We start from the raw sequence: 22218 nt of genomic DNA, 5'->3' as shown, positions 1-22218 counted from the left end.
GAGTGGCTCAGTAGCACCACTACTGACCGAGCTGGCCGAGTCCTGAAGGACATAGCTGCCAGACTGGGCCTGAGGCAGGTGGTGTGCGAACCAACATGAGGGAAAAACCTACTTGACCTCGTCCTCACCAATCTACCTGTCACAGATGCACCTGTCCATGACAGTATTGGTAGGAGTGACCACCGCACAGTCCTTGTGGAGACGAAGTCCTGTCTTCACACTGAGGACACCATCCAACATATTGTGTGGCACTACTATCCTGCTAAATGGGATAGATTCAGAACAGATCTAGCAGCACAAAACTGGGCATCCATGAGGCACTGTGGGCCATCAGCAGCAGCAGATTTGTATTCCAGTACAATCTGTAACCTCATGGCCCAGCATATTCCTCACTCTACCATTACCAACAAGCCAGGGGATCAACCCTGGTTCAATGAGGAGTGTAGAAGAGCATGCCAGGAGCAGCACCAGGCGTACCTAAAAATGAGGTGCCAACCTAGTGAAGCTACAACACAGGACTACATGCATGCTAAACAGCGGAAGCAGCATGCTATAGACAGAGATAAACGATTCCACAACCAACGGATCAGATCAAAGCTCTGTGGTACTGCCACATCCAGTCGTGAAAAGTGGTGGACAATTAAACAAATAACAGGAGGAGGAGGATCTGTAAAGATCCCCAACTTCAATGATGGCAGAGTCCAGCATGTGAGTGCAAAAGATAAGGCTGAAGCATTTGCAACCATCTTCAGCCAGAAGCGCCAAGTAGATGATCCATCTCGGCCTCCTCCCGATATCCCCACCATCTCAGAAGCCAGTCTTCAGCCAATTCGACTCACTCCACGTGATATCGAGAAACGGCTGAGTGCACTCGATACAACAAAGGCTATGGCCCTGACAACATCCCGACTGTAGTGCTGAAGACTTGTGCTCCAGAATTAGCCGCACCTCTAGCCAAACTGTTCCAGTACAGCTACGACACTGGCATCTACCCGACAATGTAGAAAATTGCCCAGGTACGTCCTGTTCACAAAAAGCAGGACAAATCCAATCTGGCCAATTACCGCCCCATCAGTCTACTCTCAATCATCAGCAAAGTGATGGAAGGTGTCGTCGACAGTGCTATCAAGCGGCACTCACCAATAACCTGCTCACCGATGCTCAGTTTGGGTTCCGCCAGGACCACTCGGCTCCAGACCTCATTACAGCCTTGGTCCAAACATGGACAAAAGAGCTGAATTCCAGAGGTGAGATGAGACTGACTGCCCTTGACGTCAGGGCAGCATTTGACAGAGTGTGTCACCAAGGAGCCCTAGTAAAATTGAAGTCAATGGGAATCAGGGGGAAAACTCTCCATTGGCTGGAGTCGTCCCTCGCAAAAAGGAAGATGTTAGTTGTCGTTGGAGGCCAATCATCTCAGCCCCAGGACATTGCTGCAGGAGTTCCTCAGGGCAGTGTCCTAGGCCCAACCATCTTCAGCTGCTTCATCAATGACCTTCCCTCCATCATAAGGTCAGAAATGGGCATGTTCGCTGATGATTGCACAGTGTTCAGTTCCATTCGCAACCCCTCAAATAATGAAGCAGTCCGAGCCCGCATACAGCAAGACCTGGACAACATCCAGGCTTGGGCTGATAAGTGGCAAATAACATTCGCGCCAGACAAGCGCCAGGCAATGACCATCTCCAACAAGAGAGAATCTAACCACCTCCCCATGACATTCAATAGCATTACCATCGCCGAATCCCCCACCATCAACATCCTGGGGGTCACCATTGACCAGAAACTTAACTGGACCAGCCACATAAATACTGTAGCTACAAAAGCAGGTCAGAGGCTGAGTATTCTGCAGCGAGTGACTCACCTCCTGACTCCCCAAAGCCTTTCCACCATCTACAAGGCACATGTCAGGAGTGTGATGACATACTCTCCACTTACCTGGATGAGTGCAGCTCCGACAACACTCAAGAAGCTTGACACCATCCAGAACAAAGCAGCCCGCTTGATTGGCACCCCATCTACCACCCTAAATATTCACCCCCTCCACCACCAGCGCACAATGGCTGCAGTGTGTACCATCCACAGGATGCACTGCAGCAACTCGCCAAGGCTTCTTCGACAGCACCTCCCAAACCCAGACGTCTACCACTTAGAAGCACAAGGGCAGCAGGCACATGGGAACAACACCATCTGCACGTTCCCCTCCAAGTCACACACCATCCTGACTTGGAAATATATCGCAGTTCCTTCATCGTCGCTGGGTGAAAATCCTGGAACTCCCTTCCTAACAGCACTGTCGGAGAACCTTCACCACACGGACTACAGCGGTTTCAAGAAGGCGGCTCACCACCACCTTCTCAAGGGCAATTCGGGGTGGGCAATAAATGCTGGCCTTGCCAGCGACGCCCACATCCCATGAACAAATGAAAAAAACCTAGTGAGCAGAGTCTATAACAGGGATTGAACAGAGAACCCTATTTACTTTGCTTCAACTTACTGCTTTGATCATGTGATCTTCCCCGACTTCAGGAAGCTGCAGAATAGCACTATGCCAGATTGTGACTTAGACTTTAACTGACAAGCAAATTTCTTAAACAGTAAAAGAATTAGCAAAGAGTAGCAATGACACAACATGGATTTTACAGTCATTATTAAACTTAACTATCTCCTTGAATAAGTAGAAAATAGCCAATAGTGTGATTGCTGCATTCAACTTTGCTCAGTTATTTACATGATGATGAAGAATATTCTTTCTCCCCCTTACCTCAGTGGATTAGTGATTCTTGCTGGAGCTGTTGTTCTTGTAGCGCTGCCCAGTGAAGTTCTCCCCTCTGCTGAGTATCCATTGGTCACAGGACCCTCTGATGGAATAGCCATTACAGAGGGCTATAATAATCAGATACAATAACCTGTAAGCATATCAATTAATAGCCTGGTGATTACTATTAGTTATTTCTATCAGATGGGTGAGCTCTACATCTTCTATCTTTTGTCATCTTAAACAGAGATTGATCTTCCCTCCTTTGAAGTGGGCATCTACATGCTAGACAAGATTGTTGATTCTGCATATTCTCCCAATGCGGAGAAATGAAGACGGCAGAAAGTCTCTCCTACGATGCAGTTATAGAAGCTTTTTTTAAATTGCTCCAATTTTTGCGTAACTACAAATTTCTCTAAATATATAAAGCGATTCTTATCATCTGTATCAGGATGGATCTACATGCACAGACATCCTTCACAGATGAAAGACAATGCTCTAAATTTTAGCTGCTTGTAGATTAGTGTCTGTCCTTGTAACAGATGCCAAGCTATATAAATCAGTTAGGAGACCAGTATTGCATTGTAAAATTGTTGGGAAGCCAGCTTCTGAAATGGAATGAAAGGAGAAATAAGTATTAACCATTGGTGACATACCTAAAGAAGTACACTGATTTGTTTTGCTGACCTTCAGATTACCTACAAGATAGGTTTAGCTGAAGAAGACTCTTCAGCCCATTTAATCTCATCCATCCAGAATACCAACCCTAAAGTCTCCCCATTACAGCATCCAACTGCTTGTTAAGTGAGTCCTGGGCTCAGTCATCATTCCTGTAAAGAAATACTTGGGGCAAGATTATAATAAGGTGACGGAATGGCAGTGGGGGGGGTCAATGGGCGCGCGGCAAACGCAAATAATAAAAACTTAGCGTTCCCCACGCGATTGCAACTTAATTGGTGGCCATTAATCTTGTTGCCCGGTTTGCCGTCCGATAACTGCGCAGCGGGCGGACTGCGCACCCTCATGACATGCTGTCAGCTGCAGTGTCTAGATTTAAATGGCCATTGCTACATTGGATTTTGCTGGAGCATGGAGCAAGAAGACACAATGGAGCAGCAGAGGGTCAAGGCTGCTCCAAGGTTCAGCGATGTCTCACTTGAGGTACTGCTGGCTGGGGTGAGGAGGAGGAGGGAACTATTTTACTCGGCTGACAGGAGGAAGCGCTCTGCCTCTGCCACCAAGGAGGCCTGGCTCGAGATGGTAGAGGAGGTCACCAGCAGGAGCAACATATCCCGCACTTGGGTCCAGTGCAGGAAGTGTTTCAATGACCTAACTAGGTCAGCAAAAGTGTGTACACTTACTGATTCTCCTGCATTCCGTGTTGCACATCACCCCCTCCCCCCCAACTCATTCTGCACTGCTGAGACTACTCCATCACATCACTCCTCACACCCATTTAAGGCTTATTCTCAACTTACCTGCACTTCCTCACCTCCCCATTTCTGACCCCACCACTACCACTCACCCCAATCCTGATCCAATGTGATGTCTCTGTCTCATACTCACCCTCTTTCATGGTCAGCCTCACCCAAAGCAATACATTCATTGGCTGACCACTGCACCATCACTCACTCACACGTCTGTACTTTCACCCCTTCTAGAAGGGAGCACAAAATGCATGCGAGAGGGCGAGGACTGGAGGGGGGGCCACAACAAATAATGGTCCTCACAGAGGCGGAGGAGGAGGATCTGGCGATCAGCTGCACCCTCGAGTGGGTGTCCGTCGGGGAGGCCGAGACTGGCACCTCACAAATGTCTGGTGACACAATTTTAACATTCGTCACACACAACATGAATTGATGTTAACAATGATTGGCACGTTGAACACCTCAGTATGCTCATCGCAACATGACACATCTGTGACGATGCTTAATATTGCCTTCTGTTCTCTTACAGACCCTTCAACGACCGCAGTGACAGGAGAGGGTGATTCCTCAGAGGAGCTCCCGGCCTTACGTCCTGCATCGTCACACCTTAGTGAGCCATCCACCAGCGCAGATACTCACACCTTGGTGGGTCCTAGTAGTCAGTCAGTTGGGTTGGCACCTGGTGAGTCACCATACACAAGTGAGTACGAGCAGACACTGGTGGCAGGGGCAGCTGTGGAGATTCCGCATCGGTGGGCGGACTCCTCTCCGGGCTCTGCTCAGCTGGACGCAGATGCTGAACCCCGGGGGCCATCCTTCAAAAGGAGAATGATCGAGGGACAGCAGTACATTTGAGAGGTGCTGGAACAGGTGTCACGCACCTCTCCACAATAGCCCAAAGGATGGAGGAGTCCAACTCCTGCATTAGTAGAATGGTGGCATAGGTATGTGAGGGAATCTCTGAGATAGTGTCGCAGGGACATGAGGAACTGTCTGAGATAGTGTCGCACCTAACTGCGGAAATGTCTAAGATAGTGTCGCAGGTTAGTGCAGGAATGTCTGCGATGGAGAGAAGGCTAGCCTCCAATCAGCTTCAGGCACTGCTCACAAATGAGTTCATTCAGGCCCTGACAATGGCCGTTCGGACTCACAGTGAACAACATTCTGCCGCCTTAAACGGGCAGACAGAAACTTTACAACTGGGCTTCTAAGGCATCATACATGTCCTCCAAACTGTTGTCCAGCAGAGTGGTAGGAGTGATGCGGGACTGGTCCAGGAGAGGGATGATGGTGAAAGAGGACATGGAAGTGGGGACGCCACTCAAAGCGCTCCCACGTCTCACCCATTGCCCCCTCTCAACCAGTACCCGCAATGCTGCCTCTTCTCCAGGTGGTCGAATCTGCCCCTGCACAGGGTCAGTTAAAGCAGTCTACGTAGAGAGCCTCACAGGCTCCAAAACCCAGAGGGCGTAGGCCCAAAGCATCTAAGCAGCCAGGGCATGAACATGAGCAACCTGCCACTACCTCCACTGCAGCCACAGGGGATGCACCTCGTAGAAATAGTAGGAAGAGAAAGGCTGAGGATTAGTGATCACGAAGGGTATGCACAAGGGTATCTGACACTGTCATGCTTTTCATTTTTTTTTTTTTAGTCACATTAAATGTTATCATTCTCACCACTACTGCCACATCTTGTCTATTCTTGACTGCCTTTTGTGATAGCGTCCTTTTGTGCACTTCATCATGAAAGGCAACACTTGATGCCACCCAGTGGGTGATTTTACAGTGAATGTATGTGCAGTTACAGAACTGTTTTGTGGGGGGGGTGTGTGGGGAGGGGGTGCTGGTGTTGGTGCTGCTCTTTCCAGGTGGTGTGAGGACTGGACTATTCTCACTTTGTGATCTTATGAGAACCATTCACATATGAGTGACGCCCTGGCTTCACGAGTAGCCAGGTGAGACGCTGCTCTGGCGATGGGTTCGTCCTCCTCCTCCTCCTGCTGCTGCTGCTCCTTCTAAATGAGCATTGCAGATGTGGATGCTGGAGGAGGGCATGGGGCCTCATCAACCGGTACCCCTCTCTGTTGCGCCATGTTGTGCGGGACACAACACATTACTATAATGCGACCCACTCTCGCTGGTGTGTATTGAAGTGCTCCCCCGGAACGATCGAGGGACCAAAATCGCATCTTCAGCAGTTCTATCGCATGTTCAATTACAGACCTGGTGGCGATGTGGCTGTCATTGTATCGACGCTGTTGCTCGCTGATGAGGTTCTGCAGAGATGTCATCAGCCATGTGTGCAGGGGGTATTCCTTGCCCCCGAGGAGCCAGCCCGTAAGGGTGTTCGGTGCGTGGAAGAGGTCCCAGATGTTGGATTCCCTCAGAATAAGCGAATCAAGGCAGCTGCCAGGGAATCTGGCACACACGTGAAGGAATCTTTTTGCAGTGGTCAGGAACGAGCTGAGCGTTGATAGAGTGATAACCCTTTCTGTTGATGAACAGTCCTGGCTCCTGTGGAGGTGCTGGGATTGCGATATGGGTGCAATCGATTGCACCCTGCACCCGTGGGAAGCCAGCCACAGAGTGGAATCCCACTGCCCTCTCTGTCTGGCTGAGGTCGTCCATGGGGAAGTTGACGTATTGCGAGGCTCTGCGAAACAAACCGGTGACCTGCCTTATGCACTTGTGGGCAGATGACTGAGAGACTCCGGGAATGTCACCGGTGGCACCCTGGAATGATCTGGAAGTGAAGAAGTTGAGGGTAGTGGTGACTTTAACAGCGATGGGTAATGAGATGCTGCCAGGCCCAGCTGGGAGCAGCTCGGCATGAAGGAGGCTGCAGATGTCTGCGACCACCCGGCGACTCACACTCAATCTCCATATGCACTGCTCCTCAGAGAGGTCCAGCAAGTCTGTAAACCCCCTAATGAATGTAGTGCCTCCTGCAATGTCGGTCCCTCTGTTGTTCCACGCTCTGCTCTTGTGCAGGTGCCTGTGGCGCAGCACTGTTTGTGTAGTTCCAAGCGCTGGAAGTGCACACCATGCCTGGTGATGATGGTGATGTTGCTCGTCCTCAGATGTACCAGTGAATGAAGCCATCGCGCCCCCACCCCCCAATCCTGATGGTGTCAGTTTAAGGGGCTTCGAAAAGTTGGTAAATATGTGTAAACAGAACAATTCTGAGTGGAAACCAAGAATTTTCAGTCTAAACACAAAGATCTCCAGCCAAAAGTTTATCTGAGAGAACTAAGTGCCCTGCTGCAATAACTTACCTTTTATCCCCATCTGTCAAACAGGGATTTAATTGTCCAAATGGCTGCCGGCTGAAACACGACTCATTCCCCATGGCGTGTCTCACACAGCACGGGAAACATGCTGAGGCAGGGTTTAAATCGCTTGCCTTCATTGTTAATTGGATTTATGGATATTTCAAGTACTTAATTTACTGTTTTAAATATTATCCCACTGGCCTTAATTGCCGGTGGGACTTCTGGGTTCGGAAACTGTGCGTGCACCCAGGTGACTCTGGGTGAGTCACTGGATTGGGGGTAATATTCTGGCATGGGTGGAGGATTGGTTATCTAACAGGAAGCAGAGAGTTGGGATAAATGGTTCATTCTCGGACTGGCAACCAGTAGCCAGTGGTGTTCCGCAGGGGTCGGTGCTGGGTCCCCAACTCATTACGATCTATATTAACGATTTGGAGGAGGGGACCGAGTGTAACATATCAAAGTTTGCAGATGATACAAAGGTGGGAGGGAAAGTAGAGAGTGAGGAGGACATAAAAAACCTACAAGGGGATATAGACAGGCTGGGTGAGTGGACGGAGATTTGGCAAATGCAATACAATATTGGAAAATGTGAGGTTATGCACTTTGGCAGGAAAAATCAGAGAGCAAGTTATTATCTTAATGGCGAGAAACTGGAAAGTACTGCAGTACAAAGGGATCTGGGGGTCCTAGTGCAAGAAAATCAAAAAGTTAGTATGCAGGTGCAGCAGGTGATCAAGAAGGCCAACGGAATGTTGGCTTTTATTGCTAGGGGGGTAGAATATAAAAACAGGGAGGTATTGGTGCAGTTATATAAGGTATTGGTGAGACCGCACCTGGAATACTGCATACAGTTTTGGTGTCCATACTTAAGAAAAGACATACTTGCTCTCGAGGCAGTACAAAGAAGGTTCACTCGGTTAATCCCGGGGATGAGGGAGCGGACATATGAGGAGAGGTTGAGTAGATTGGGACTCTACTCATTGGAGTTCAGAAGAATGAGAGGCAATCTTATTGAAACATATAAGATTGTGAAGGGGCTTGATCGGGTGGATGCGGTAAGGATGTTCCCAAGGATGGGTGAAACTAGAACTAGGGGGCATAATCTTAGAATAAGGGGCTGCTCTTTCAAAACTGAGATGAGGAGAAACTTCTTCACTCAGAGGGTGGTAGGTCTGTGGAATTTGCTGCCCCAGGAAGCTGTGGAAGCTACATCATTAAATAAATTTAAAACAGAAATAGACAGTTTCCTAGAAGTAAAGGGAATTAGGGGTTACGGGGAGCGGGCAGGAAATTGGACATGAATTTAGATTTGAGGTTAGGATCAGATCAGCTATGATCTTATTGAATGGCGGAGCAGGCTCGAGGGGCCGATTGGCCTACTCCTGCTCCTATTTCTTATGTTCTTATGTTCTTTGGCGGGTTGGAGTTGGGATTCCTGCCCGCTCCAAAAGAATCCCAATTTTCTCTGCCTCCCCGCCCCCAACACACTCACAGATTTCTTTTAAAATCGTGCCCTTGATGTCTGTCCTAAACTTTCCCTCACAACACTGGACATGCGGCCTCTTATCTTCCTGGGCTTGACTTACAAAAGTGTATTAAGATATTTAGAACTGAATTATTCTATGCTTACCACCTTTAAAACCATAGAACTATGAAGACAAGAAACAAATCTAGAGTTATGGATTAATAAATGGGAAAGGAAGCCATATTTTGTGTTCAAAATGTATGAATATCTCCTATTAATGCCTTTATAATTAGCATGGAAAATAGATATTAATAATATGGAAGCAGATACAGAGAAGGCAGTTTCACTGAATAATGCAGTTCAATTTATAGATTTGTTTAGACTCACAGTTCAAAACATTGCACAATGTCTAATTAGCACCCTCCTTATATATATAATATGAAATTACAATCAAAGGGCAGCTCTTAGCACTGTCAAAAGAGAGTACAATCTATTTTATATGTGATGTGGGAATCTCTATATCAAGTCCCCTTTGGCAAGATGTGATTAGGGATGTATTTATACTGTAACTACCTGTATTAAACAGGACTGAACTGCATAATCAGTTCCCAACAGGTAATACCTCCTTTATATCATCTGGCTCCTAGAACTCTCCCACCTGGGAGAGATCTCTTCAAACCATGGGCAGAGCTTCATTCCTGACTATTACATTTTAAATGTTGAGATGCAGATGGGAGCTAGTTCTAGAGTTATACTGCAATTTTAGCCTCACTGCAAGGTGAAAGCCACTTGCTAGTGACGTTAAAGTTGCAGTATACATACATTGCTTGACTTTCCCTAGCATAATAGGCATTTCAAAGCCTAGACACCAAGAGGGTTGTGTATTGAAGGAGGTACCACAGCTTGTTATCCGGTTAGTTATTGGAAAGCTGCTTCTTGCTTTGCTTGTGTTTGCAAACAAACTGATTGTTCAAGCACCTTCCCTGCTTGTTGAGTTGCATTTGAGAGCAACTGATGCTGGAAGTGATCGAGCAAATGACATATAGGGTACATTAGGTAACTGCTGGAGGAGAGAGACACACACAGACATTGTTGAGTGGAAGGGGGAAGAGACAAACTGTCGGAGTGAAGGAGAAGTAATTTGAGGGGGTTAATGTGATGTTTTGGAGAGAGGGAGGGAAGAGAGAAATATATATATCAAGTTGACAGGAGGGGGAAAGACAGGGAGAGAAACCCTGTGTTGAAGAGGGGCATCTCTGGCCCTGTTTGGTTTAGAGTGTTCATGTTATAAAATAGCATGTTCTCTGACTCAACGGCCTCGATTTTTATTGGGGGGGGGGTATGGGAAGGGCGCACGGAAGCCTGGTATTGGGCGGTACACCCAGACATGGCAAGGACATGGATGCCCTGCTGATCTAACAGCTGCCTGACACCCAGCCAAATTCACTACCAGGCTGGCGGGAGCGGAAATGTGGCCGCAGGAGGCTGCAGCCTGCGGGAAGGGTCCCCAGCAGTCAGTGAGTGAAGGGGTTGTAGTGCAATGCATTCGGATCGGGGAGAAGCCTGGGCATTCCCTTTTCACCTTTGGAGGGCAGGGGATGTCGTGTCTCTTTGAACTCCTTGTGGATCAGCAGGAGTAGGAGTGCTCCTTCTAGGCCCCTTCGATGAGTCCTTGGTTCTCCCCAGCCCCGGCCACCCTGATCTCCAGGTAATATTCAGACACAGCATCCCCAATCGCAACGTGAAAAGGGACCTTATTCAATGTTTAGCCAGAATTATATAAATCTGTGAAGGCAATGAACTACTCACAGTACAAAATATTTAGTTTCCAGGGAGCAGCGGATGAGATTGTACATTATGCTGCATTAGAATTGACCAGAGATAAGAAAACTCCAAAACGTACAAGTGAAGGGGACCAAATCGTGTACGGTCCGTTAAGACTGAGAAGCGCTCAGAGATTAATAGGGCACCCTATTAATAGCATCAACATTCATGAGATAGCGGAATATTTCCGGTTATGCTGACTTTGGCCATGTATTGTGTCTAAAGCTGTTTGCGTGTTATTCCGATGACTACTTTGAGCAGCAGTCCACAAACTGTCAAAATGACCAATTCACTGTATTTCCAAACACTTTGCAGCCCAAACAAGGAACAGCCCGTGACAAGCTGACGTACACGACTCTAGAATTGATTGGCTCAGAGAAAACGGGAAAATCTAAAAAAAGAATGGAAGATACACAGAGCACGCCCAGCTGCAGTCAAAAAAAGAGTAACACAGCCTGTCTACGCAGAAGCAAGAACCAAATAGTGATACAATTTTAGATGCAGAAGTAATTTTATTGGTGTATACTGATCACATTTCACTGCCTTAACTATATGTTTATGTATATCCATGCAATACCATCCTTCTGACAGGGAACATATTCCATTATTATAGACTAGAATTCAGCAGTCGTTATTAGTTACAGTGTTTTGTTTGTACTGTTTATGGCCTTGGTAACCTGCGTTGCTACTTTTAATGATCTGTGAATCTGTACCCCTAGGTCTCTGCTCCTCTAGCATATTTAGACTCTTATTTTCCAAGGAGTATGAGGCCTCCTTATTTCGCCTGCTAAAATGAACCACGTCACACTTAGTTATATTGAAATTCATTTTTACGTACCCATTCTGCAACTTTATTAAGGTCTTTGTGTATTTTTGTACATAGTCCTCACAGTACATTCTGCTTTTTTTCATTTCTGACAAATGCCTCTGGTTAAGTCTGTGTAGGTATCTATAGTTGTGCTAAACTATTTAAATATAAATGCAAGTTTCCTCAAATCAAAAGATGACATGGTGTCCATTTTAGACCATAACCCTCTTCTTCAATCTGCTTGGAAGAGGCAGAGAAATTAGGGACAACTTTTATCACAAAGTAATCTAAACTTGGGTTCCATGCCATATTCTGAGAGACAGGATCTATGGGCATTTGGAGAGGCAGGGACTGATTAAGAACAGTCAGCATGGTTTTGTGAGAGGAAAATCATGTCTCACAAATTTGATTGAGTTTTTTGAAGGGGTAACCAAGAAGATAGATGAGGGCTGTGCAGTAGACGTGGTCTACATGGACTTTAGCAAAGCCTTTGACAAGGTACCGCATGGTAGGTTGTTACATAAGGTTAGATCTCACGGGATCCAAGGTGAGGTAGCCAATTGGATACAAAATTGGATTGACGGCAGAAGACAGAGGGTGGTTGTAGAGGGTTGTTTTTCAAACTGGAGGCCTGTGACCAGCAGTGTGCCTCAGGGATCGGTGCTGGGTCCGCTGTTATTTGTTATTTATATTAATGATTTGGATGAGAATTTAGGAGGCATGGTTAGTAAGTTTGCAGATGACACCAAGATTGGTGGCATTGTGGACAGTGAAGAAGGTTATCTAGGATTGCAACGGGATCTTGATAAATTGGCCCAGTGAGCCGATGAATGGCAGATGGAGTTTAATTTAGATAAATGTGAGGTGATGCATTTTGGTAGATCGAATCGGGCCAGGACCTACTCCGTTAATGGTAGGGCGTTGCGGAGAGTTATAGAACAAAGAGATCTATGAGTACAGGTTCATAGCTCCTTGAAAGTGGAGTCACAGGTGGATAGGGTGGTGAAGAAGGCATTCAGCATGCTTGGTTTCATTGGTCAGAACATTGAATACAGGAGTTGGGATGTCTTGTTGAAGTTGTACAAGACATTAGTTAGGCCACACTTGGAATACTGTGTACAGTTCTGGTCACCCTATTATAGAAAGGATATTATTAAACTAGAAAGAGTGCAGAAAAGATTTACTAGGATGCTACCGGGACTTGATGGTTTGACTTATAGGGAGAGGTTGGATAGACTGAGACTTTTTTCCCTGGAGAGTAGGAGGTTAAGGGGTGATCTTATAGAAGTCTATAAAATAATGAGGGGCATAGATAAGGTTGATAGTCAAAATCTTTTCCCAAAGGTAGGGGAGTCTATAACGAGGGGGCATAGATTTAAGGTGAGAGGGGAGAGATACAAAAGGGTCCAGAGGGGCAATTTTTTCACTCAAAGAGTGGTGAGTGTCTGGATCGAGCTGCCAGAGGCAGTAGTAGAGACGGGTACAATTTTGTCTTTTAAAAAGCATTTGGACAGTTACATGGGTAAGATGGGTATCGAGGGATATGGGCCAAGTGCAGGCAACTGGGACTAGCGTAGTGGTATAAACTGGGCGACATGGACATGTTGGGCCGAAGGGCCTGTTTCCATTTTGTAAACTTCTATGATTCTATGATTCTATGCCAAGACGTTTGGTAAGTCATGTCAAGCAGATAGATTCCTTGCAAACTTTTATCAGAAGATGATATCTGTTCCACTGCCCCACCACAGATTCCTTCTGTTAAATTCTTTTAAGAAAGTGCAATCAATGTGAGTGTTTGCAGACATGATGGTGTTCTGCCCAAAAATTGGAAAGACTGTATGTCATGTTTAATCAATTTATAATGTAAACTTATTAAATGTTAGCTGAAAGAAAAGAGAGGGGAGGAGGTACAAATGTAACAATGCTGGAACAGTGCCCAGCCTGAGAGAATTATACAATAATGTTGATGTCCTGGCTATGGAACTTTTACGCTGTGTAATAAAGTGAAAAGTGATTTCAACAGTTGACAATGGATAAATTGACAAATGAAAACTCATACTCTATGTTTGATTGAAGGTGGCCACTGTGAAGATGAGAATCCTTCTTGGAATAAATCTATTGTTGATGATTCTAGGGCCGCGATATTACCAGGGAGGCGGTTTGGCAGCGGGGTTGCGACTGGGCGCGTGGGTAACCCGCCCAGTGAAATCCGTCCATTCCCCACGCGATTGCGGGTAAATTGAAGCCATTTAACCTGGCTTTCGGGTTTCCCGTTGGAAACATGCGCACGGGCGGACTGTGCACCCGCATCACAGACTGTCAGCTGGAGGAGCCCTATTTAAAGGGGCATTCCTCCAATGACTGATCCTGCAGCAAAGAACCACACAACACCATGGAGCAGCCCAGGGGAAAGGCTGCCCCCAGGTTTAATGATGCCTCACTCTAGGTCTTACTGGATGGGGTGAGGAGGAGGAGGAGGGAGATCTTCTATTCGGCAGACGGGAAGATGTGGCCTGCCTCTGCCACCCACCAAGAAGACCTGGCTCGAGGTGGCAGAGGAGGTCAGCAGCAGCAGCAACGTCTCCCGCACCTGGAAGCGCTTCAATGACCTAACTAGGTCAACCAAAGTGAGTACACTTATTCTACCAAACTCCATCTTCCACATCATCGCCCCCACCCCACAACTCCTTCTGCACTGCCAACACTACTCTATCACATCACTCCTCACACCCACTCAAACCTCATTCTCAACTTACCTGCACTTACTCACCTCCCCAGTACTCATCCCACCACTACCACTCAACCCAATCCTCATACAATGTCATGGTTCTGTCTCATACACACCCTCTGATGCATCGCTTTCATGGTCAGCCTCACCCAAACCAATGCAACCTAACCTAATCCCAGAATACATTACATTGCATATGAATTAGATCATTATCACAGTTTACAGTTTCCAACAGATTCAATATTCAATCTTCAACATCCAATGTATAGTCCTAACCCCTTCAGTAACTACAATCAATATTACTGTAGCATTTATGGACCCATTGAAGGCATTTATATAGGAGGGAGCCAATGGGTACAAATAAGGCCCTTGGTACTGAGAATACACTTTATGATGTGACTAAGTTCCTCTGTCCATAATTATTCATCATTCGACAAAAGAAATGCAAATTTAAATACATTTTCAGCGATGGCAGCCTCAGATTTTTCAAAATATTCTTTATTTTTACTCTACCCATTCAAACAGTTTCATTTCAATTCCTATTCTGTGGTGGTAAGCCTCACAACCCAAACAAAATGTAATCTTTCCTCTCTTTGCTACACAAATAAGATAAGCCCACCTGGCACTCAGATTCAGTAGCAGGTAAAACACTTCCTATACACCTGAGGGGAGCCTGCTGGTGTTCAGCATTCATGCTGTTTACATTGTGGGATGGATTCAGAATACCTGGTGAACACAGAACAAGTTATATTGCATTTAACTTATATTGCAAGTTAAATGCAATATAACTTGCATTTATATAGCACCTTTAACGTAGTAAAAATGTCCCAAGGCACATCACAGAAGTGTTATCAGACACAATTTAACACTGAGCCACATAAAGAGCTATTAGGGCAGGTAACCAAAAGCTTGGTTAAAGAGGTAGGTTCAAAAGTCAAGGCTTAATGGCAGTTTTATCTTCCCACTGGTGCCACATGGCACGCCCATCATCACTGACAGTAGACAATGTAAAGAACGTGAATCTAATGCCTTCAAAGGCATCCATTGTTAGTGAGACTCCAATGTGCCCAGTGGAGGTTGGCAGCCCAGTGGAAGTTTTACGAGGAAAATGGGGAGAGACCTACTCAATAGGTCGTGGGCCCCACTTGAGCTTTTCTCATGCTGCACCCTCTGGCACAACATAAAATAGCTTTAAGCTTCTTTGCTATTGGGAAGCAATGCGAAACCACATTACAGGACTGAATAGGCAAGCTGGGAACTCACCTAGCCCACGGCTAGAACAAAGTGTCAGTGCTGATGAGCACCACCTGAGGCACCTGTTCATGTTTCTCTTCTAGGAAAATCAGAATCTAGTATGTCACGTTAGTTTGTCTTATGATATCCACCTGTGGAAAATATGTTGCTGATTTTCTGCATTTGATCGTTTTGGCCCCTCAGACAATTATTTGTCAGTAAATGCCTTCAGTTCCTGACTAAAAGGGAATGCAGTATTTTCTGATAAACAGCAGCCTAATTTACCACTTGGCAGTAAATGAAGGCACCCAATTAACATTCATTCATTATACTCAGAGTTCAGTATGTCAACAAGTACTATAATACACCAGCTGGTCAGTAGTCCAGATGTGCAAATTGGAAAATTTCAGAAAGGTGTGATTTACTGAGGTGCAAGAAGCCCTTATTGTAGAAGAGGTATAGTCATGAAGAATGGTGATCTTCAGTATTGGTTCCACTCTGATACTGTAAAGAAAACTACTAAATATTGCATTCAATCATTGGGGAAGGACCACAGCAAATGAAAGTTCACATGGACCTCGAAAAAACTTTGGTCTAACTCTTTGGACTTGAGACTCTGAGGGGAAGGGGTCAACAAAGTTATCAGTGAATTTGCTAAGCGACTTCCCTTGTACATAATTTTGTCTATCACAGCTTAATTAATATGACATTTAGCCCACGATAATAGCTCAAAATTATGCTATTAACTTTGATTGTTTGCTTTATATACCACATCAGTTGCCTTTCAATACCCATGTGTGAGCGATACCATGAAGTAAACATTCTTTCCCTTCAAAGATGAAGCTGGACCATGAGGACTACTACATTACTCATTGTAATAGGACCCACACATGTTACAATTCTGACTTTCACCTAGAAATTGCTCATGTATCCACACTCGATGACAGTTTCTATAAGCATGAACAGAACAAGAAATAACTTGCATATATAAAGTGCCTTTTCATTTTTTCAGAATATCTCAAAGCACTTCACAACCTATTAAGTATAGCTACTGTTCTTAGGTAGGCAAATGCAGCACACAAATTGCACACCGCAAGGACCAACAAACAGTAAACGAGATGAATGCTTTTGAGCACAACATTGGTGGCAGAGCTTTGAGCTGCCTCAGCTCTACTCTCTGGAACTCTGTCACTAAATTCCTCAAAGCAACCAAGGGAATTCTTACCCTTCTGGGAGTAAACAGCTACCTGCTTATACCTTTTCAGTTTAGTGAGTTTAAAGGGGTTGTGATTGCTGCCTTCTTTATTTGTACTTATTCATAATTTAGAAGTTGTGCCACACATTTGAATTATGAATGTAAATAAATAAAGATTGCAGAAGCTGTACACATTTCTGAGCTTTACATTCATAATTCAAATGCTCTGCAGTACAGCATTTGTATTATGGATGAAAGTAAATAAGGTTGTCAATAGTTCCAGGCAATTTCAAACTGAAAGAAAAATCTAGTCTATTTTTACAATATAATGGGAGTTTTTGAATAAAGTAATGTTATCGAATTGTACATTTGATTTCACTTAATTCTAAAGTTTATTTAATTAAAAATTCAGTTTTGGTAGCAAAAGCAAAGTTCATTCTTAAAATGCTGAGTTATACTAAAACAATGGGTAGCTGAGCTATACAGATCCGGAAGGTCCCATGTTAGATCACTAACCTGTGCTGAGTTAGCTGATCTCAACCTCGATGGAAGAAGGGCCCTATAATTGGCCTCACCAGTCTCAGAATCAGTTATCACTGTCACTCTTAAGTTGAATGGGCCGCAGAAACTTGCTGTCTAGACTTACACACGAAGGATGACCACTTGAGCAAGATATCAGAGGATAATTGGCACCTATAGAGCTGTGCCAATTTCTGACACTCCATGGAGCGAAAATGCTGGAAATACTCAGTGTCAAAAGAAAAGATAAATTAGCCTATCATGCAGGAGCCTTGGCCTGCTGTACATTTCTAGCATTTTCTATTTTTATTTCAATTTTCCCAAATTTGTGTGTTTTTTTTACTTCCACTGATGAGCCGTATTGATAGCTATACCATAAATATATTATTGTAAATGCAATGGCATAATTTTTCATTGGATATATAAAATTGATATTATTTTTCATCTTTTCCATGTTACCTATGATATTACCCCCAGCTGTCTCCCCTTCACCCCTTAGCGCAGCTAATAAAACAAATTCACCAGGCCAAATGGAACATATATTTCGGCATTGGGTTATAGAGCTGAGACCTTAGCTTAAGGTTCATAACACAACAAAAATTCAAAAATGATAACCCTTACAGATGCCTATATGTAGAGTTATGGCATTTTCTCTAGAGCTGGTTTTTAGCCAATCTCTGGCCAGTTTTACATAGAATTACATAGAATCCACAGCATAGAAATAGGCCATTCGGCCCAACTGGTCTATGCCAGCGTTAATGCTCCACACGAGCCTCCTCCCACCACTCTTCACCTAACCCTATCAGCATATCATCCTATTCCTTTCTCCCTCCCATGCTTATCTAGCTTCCCCTTAAATGCATCTATGCTATTCGCCTCAAGTATTCCTTGTGGTAGCGCATTCCACATTCTAACCACTCTTTGGATAAACAAGTTTCTCCTCAATTCCCTATTGGATTTATTAGTGACTATCTTATATTCATGGCCCCTAGTTTTGGTCTCCTCCACAATTGGAAACATTTTCTCTATGCCTACCCTATCAAACCCCTTCATAATTTTAAAGACCTCAATTAGGTCACCCCTCAGCCTTCTCTTTTGTAGAGAAAAGAGCCCCAGCTTGTTCAGCTTTTCCTGATAAATATATCCTTTCAGATCTGGTATCATCCTTATGAATCTTTTTTGGACCTTCTCCAATGCCTCTATATCCTTTTTATAATATGTAGATGTTGCTCCCACCTTCAGAATAGACAATGGAAGATAGGGAGCACGGGAAATGCAATAGTTAAACTGTTTCTAACTTACTTCTAACAGAAAAACGGCTTTGAATACATAGAATAAAGTATATTAGATAGAAATAAAGTAAAATAATAGAATAGAGAACTGATGGCAGAAAAGATGGAGGAAAAGAGAAGACAGACCAAGTAGAAGCATAATTTAAATTTAAATTTCGTAAGTGTTCAGTTCATCAAATGAGGTTAATATTACAGCAATATAGCTAACCCAGGCATTTTAACAGTAACATGTAACAGTGGAGTTTGTTTCAGTGTCTTATGTGAGCTAAGAACTTTAAAAATGGCTAGCCCAGGGAATATGAATTTTCCCAGAACTTGCCAAAAGTCAAAGGGTTCAAATAGTTCTTTTAAAAATCAGTGCTTAGCATCCATGTGGAAATAAAAAATTTAAGTTGTTTATTCCTCAGGCAGATATTGATGGTTACTTGCAATATTACAGACCAGGTATTAAATTTTTCATGGGAATTTTCAATTAGGCCCCATTGCCATGACAATAAACCTGGAGGAAAACAGAGAAACTTGAGGCAACAGTGCTAACTCAATTCTATCCTAAAACAGGGTTTCACAACTTATTTGCTCATTCATTCATAATTGCAGAAGCCTTCCTTTCATATGGTGTCCATTTGAGATGAAACCAGGCTCAGGGACCACCTGCTAGGCCCAACCAAGAAGGTAAGCAACATACCTGAAAGTGGAGCCAGGAAGAAACATATTAAAGGAACCGATCGCCATCCCCTCCCATCGCAGCCTCTCCCTGCTGCCCCACCCCATCGCCACCACTCCTGTCCCCGACCCTCGAACATCTCCACTCCTGGCCCCAACCTCCGATCTCTCTCCCGTGACCACTGGCCCCCAACCGATCCCCAGAGCCCTCAAGCCGATCAGGGCAACTACAGATAGCCAATTATTGCCAGCCTTGCCAGCGATAGCCACATCCTGAGAATGATTTGAAAAAAAACATGAGGGAGAAGAGAATAGAGAGATACAGGGCAGGGTAGGAAGAGGTAATTAGAGTGAGCGGAGGCTCGTGTGGAATATAAAGACCGGCATGGATCAGTTGGGCTGAATGGCCTCTTGTGCTGTAGATTCTATGTAATTTTAAGTAAAGAATAGCCCAAATTGATTTGCCCTCTGGTAAAGTGCCATGCCTTCACTTGTTGCCTTGCAAGCTTGCCAAATTAAGAATCACAAGTCACCATGTAAGGAAGTGTGTTGTACAATGTAACAAGCACCAATGTGGTTGCCCACTTTTTTGCCTCTTCATGAATTTCAACTTTAATTCAGAGACCTATTTTGCGTATTAAAGCAATGCTGCAATAAATGTCAGTTGGCATGATACTTAAACAAAACTATTCAACAGGTGATGCACACGGTAACGTCAGTATTATTATGTCACAGATGCTGACTCCGTCCAGGCAGCATAATATAATTTATATGCACACATTTTGACAAAATGCTGCAATATTCAGTTGCTCATCAACCAAAGTTTGTTTTAACAGCCGAGGTGTCTGTGGTGTAATAATGAGAATGGGTGAAATGTTTGTTAAATTGCTCCAGATGCTGCTGACTAAATTAAGCAAGTTTTCTTTGCATTACCTCCTAAATATGATGTAGCTGCTTTCTTCACATGTAAGTGCGTGATTTGCAATATTCAAATGGAGTGAAAACAGAAAGAAGTGAAGCATTGCAAATATTACCACCTGGGTCATAACTAGGTCAGAGAATATGATTTCAGCTCCTTTTAGAGCTTTTGTTCACCCTGTGTGCAACATGAAGTCTGACAGATGGCTATAGCGCAGAATGGGAAAGCTTTTGATCAGGGAAACTTGCATCAAATCAGAATAGTTTGAGCAGCAATTTCAGACAACTACACTTTTGTTAAAGTGTCAGAGTCAAAGAAATAAATTAGAATTCATATGTACAATCAAACGTGATTATTCACTGCCATGAAAACCAACCAAAGTAAGCTGGATTTCAAACCTGCCAAAATTATCATTAAAGTGTTTTTTTTAACCAAATATTTGCATCTGAAGGAGCTAAACAAGATAACTTGTATAATAAGCAGTAGCTCTACCATGGGGATTGTGTGATCTTATAAGGTGGAGAGTAGACCAGGAATCTGATATATTAATGATTTATGTGCATTCTCTGTCACAAAGTAACCTTTCAAAATCTCGCTGCACTTTTTTTTGGTCATCACCCAAAGATGCTGACTCACAGTGAGTTACGGTCCCACTAGAACGATGCTAACCTTAACCCATCCAAGTGACCATTCTTTATGTGTGAGTCGAATAGTGACTGTCAGAAGGATATCTCACCATGTGGGACACCTCACAATGGATCTCTACTCTAAACATTAACCTGTCTGCTATCTTTTCAAAAGCTAGTACATCTGCTGTGTATTTCCAGCGTTCCCCTCCAAGTCACACACCATCCCGACTTGGAAATATATCGCCGTTCCTTCATCGCCGCTGGGTCAAAATCCTGGAACTCCCTTCCTAACAGCACTGTGGGAGAACCGTCACCACACGGACTGCAGCGGTTCAAGAAGGCGGCTCACCACCACCTTCTCGAGGGCAATTAGGGATGGGCAATAAATGCTGGCCTCGCCAGCGACGCCCACATCCCATGAACGAATAAAAAAATAAAAAAATAATTTCTACTTTAATTCAAATGCAATTAAGTAATGTCTGCCATATTGGGGCGCTTAAAAGCTCAAGTACATAACTGTGATATTTATAAGCTTGATATTGTCTTGTACTACTGATAACAAAAAAACACGAGGCATGCAAGGATTCCTTAGGTGGCTGTAGCAGTAGCCAAGTCCTGTGCTCCGTTCAGAAAGAGTCTTTCTCCCAACAACACAGGATAGATACAGATGAGAGAGCCCATTCAGTACATCTTAGGTCATCCATCTAAAAAGAAAACTTCCAGTTCCCCCATCACATCACCTAATTGTATTTTGAATCATTCTCTGTTCACCTCCATGAACTTGCCCAATAGGCTATTCCAAGTGTAGATCACTCTGTACATGAAAAAGTTCTCCCTGATACCTGTCTTAAATTGTCCTTTCACCAGTTTTCGTCTATTCCCCTCTGTTCGACTGTCATGGTGTACCATGAAGTGGAATCCTGGGTTTATCTTATTTATACTAATTAAATATTGCATATTTGTACAAGATCTCTCAGTTGCCGCCTTTGAGGCTAAAGAGCCCCAATTTTGTCAGTGTTTCTTCACAACTTTATCCTTTGATGCCAGGGATCAACTTTATCCCTCGATCCAGCCCCCAGCAGTTTTGGCCTGGCAGGGAAGCCACCACTGGTCCCCCGCTCAGGCCTTGGGTTGAAATTGCAGACCGGGGAGGACCCCACCAGCTCGGGGCCAGGCGGGGGGCGGGGAGTTAAAATTGAGGCCACCGTCTCAATTTATACATTTCCTGCACAATCCACAAACACCATCCTACTAGGTTGTAATTTCAGAATATAACCTGAAACAGTTAACCGTAGTAAATTATTTGTGTAGATTTAACTTGTAATGTTTTTTTTAAACAAACTCATTGGCAATGATTGAAACAATATGAGGAAAACTTTGATAAATGAACAAGAAAAAAATCTGCGATGGCGAAGCCTGTGCTGGCAGACTGTGATAATATTGTACTGGCCACTAAAGATTAATGTTAAAGCTTAATGAGAAT

At 44.3% G+C, this 22218-nt stretch overlaps 1 long non-coding RNA gene across 1 annotated transcript in view; it reads right to left on the bottom strand.

Annotated features, from left to right (window-relative positions):
- Nucleotides 1-22218, bottom strand: part of LOC137332740 (uncharacterized) — a 307773-nt gene that overhangs the window by 175560 nt on the left and 109995 nt on the right. The window contains exon 2 of the long non-coding RNA XR_010965735.1: nucleotides 2765-2909. This is a non-coding gene — a long non-coding RNA (uncharacterized lncRNA). The remainder of the gene's footprint in view (nucleotides 1-2764; nucleotides 2910-22218) is intronic.

This window comes from Heptranchias perlo, chromosome 15 (assembly GCF_035084215.1).
Source record: "Heptranchias perlo isolate sHepPer1 chromosome 15, sHepPer1.hap1, whole genome shotgun sequence".
Taxonomy (NCBI): domain Eukaryota; kingdom Metazoa; phylum Chordata; class Chondrichthyes; order Hexanchiformes; family Hexanchidae; genus Heptranchias; species Heptranchias perlo.
Note: the sequence above shows the minus strand (reverse complement) of the source record. Positions and strands in the feature narration are given on the sequence as shown.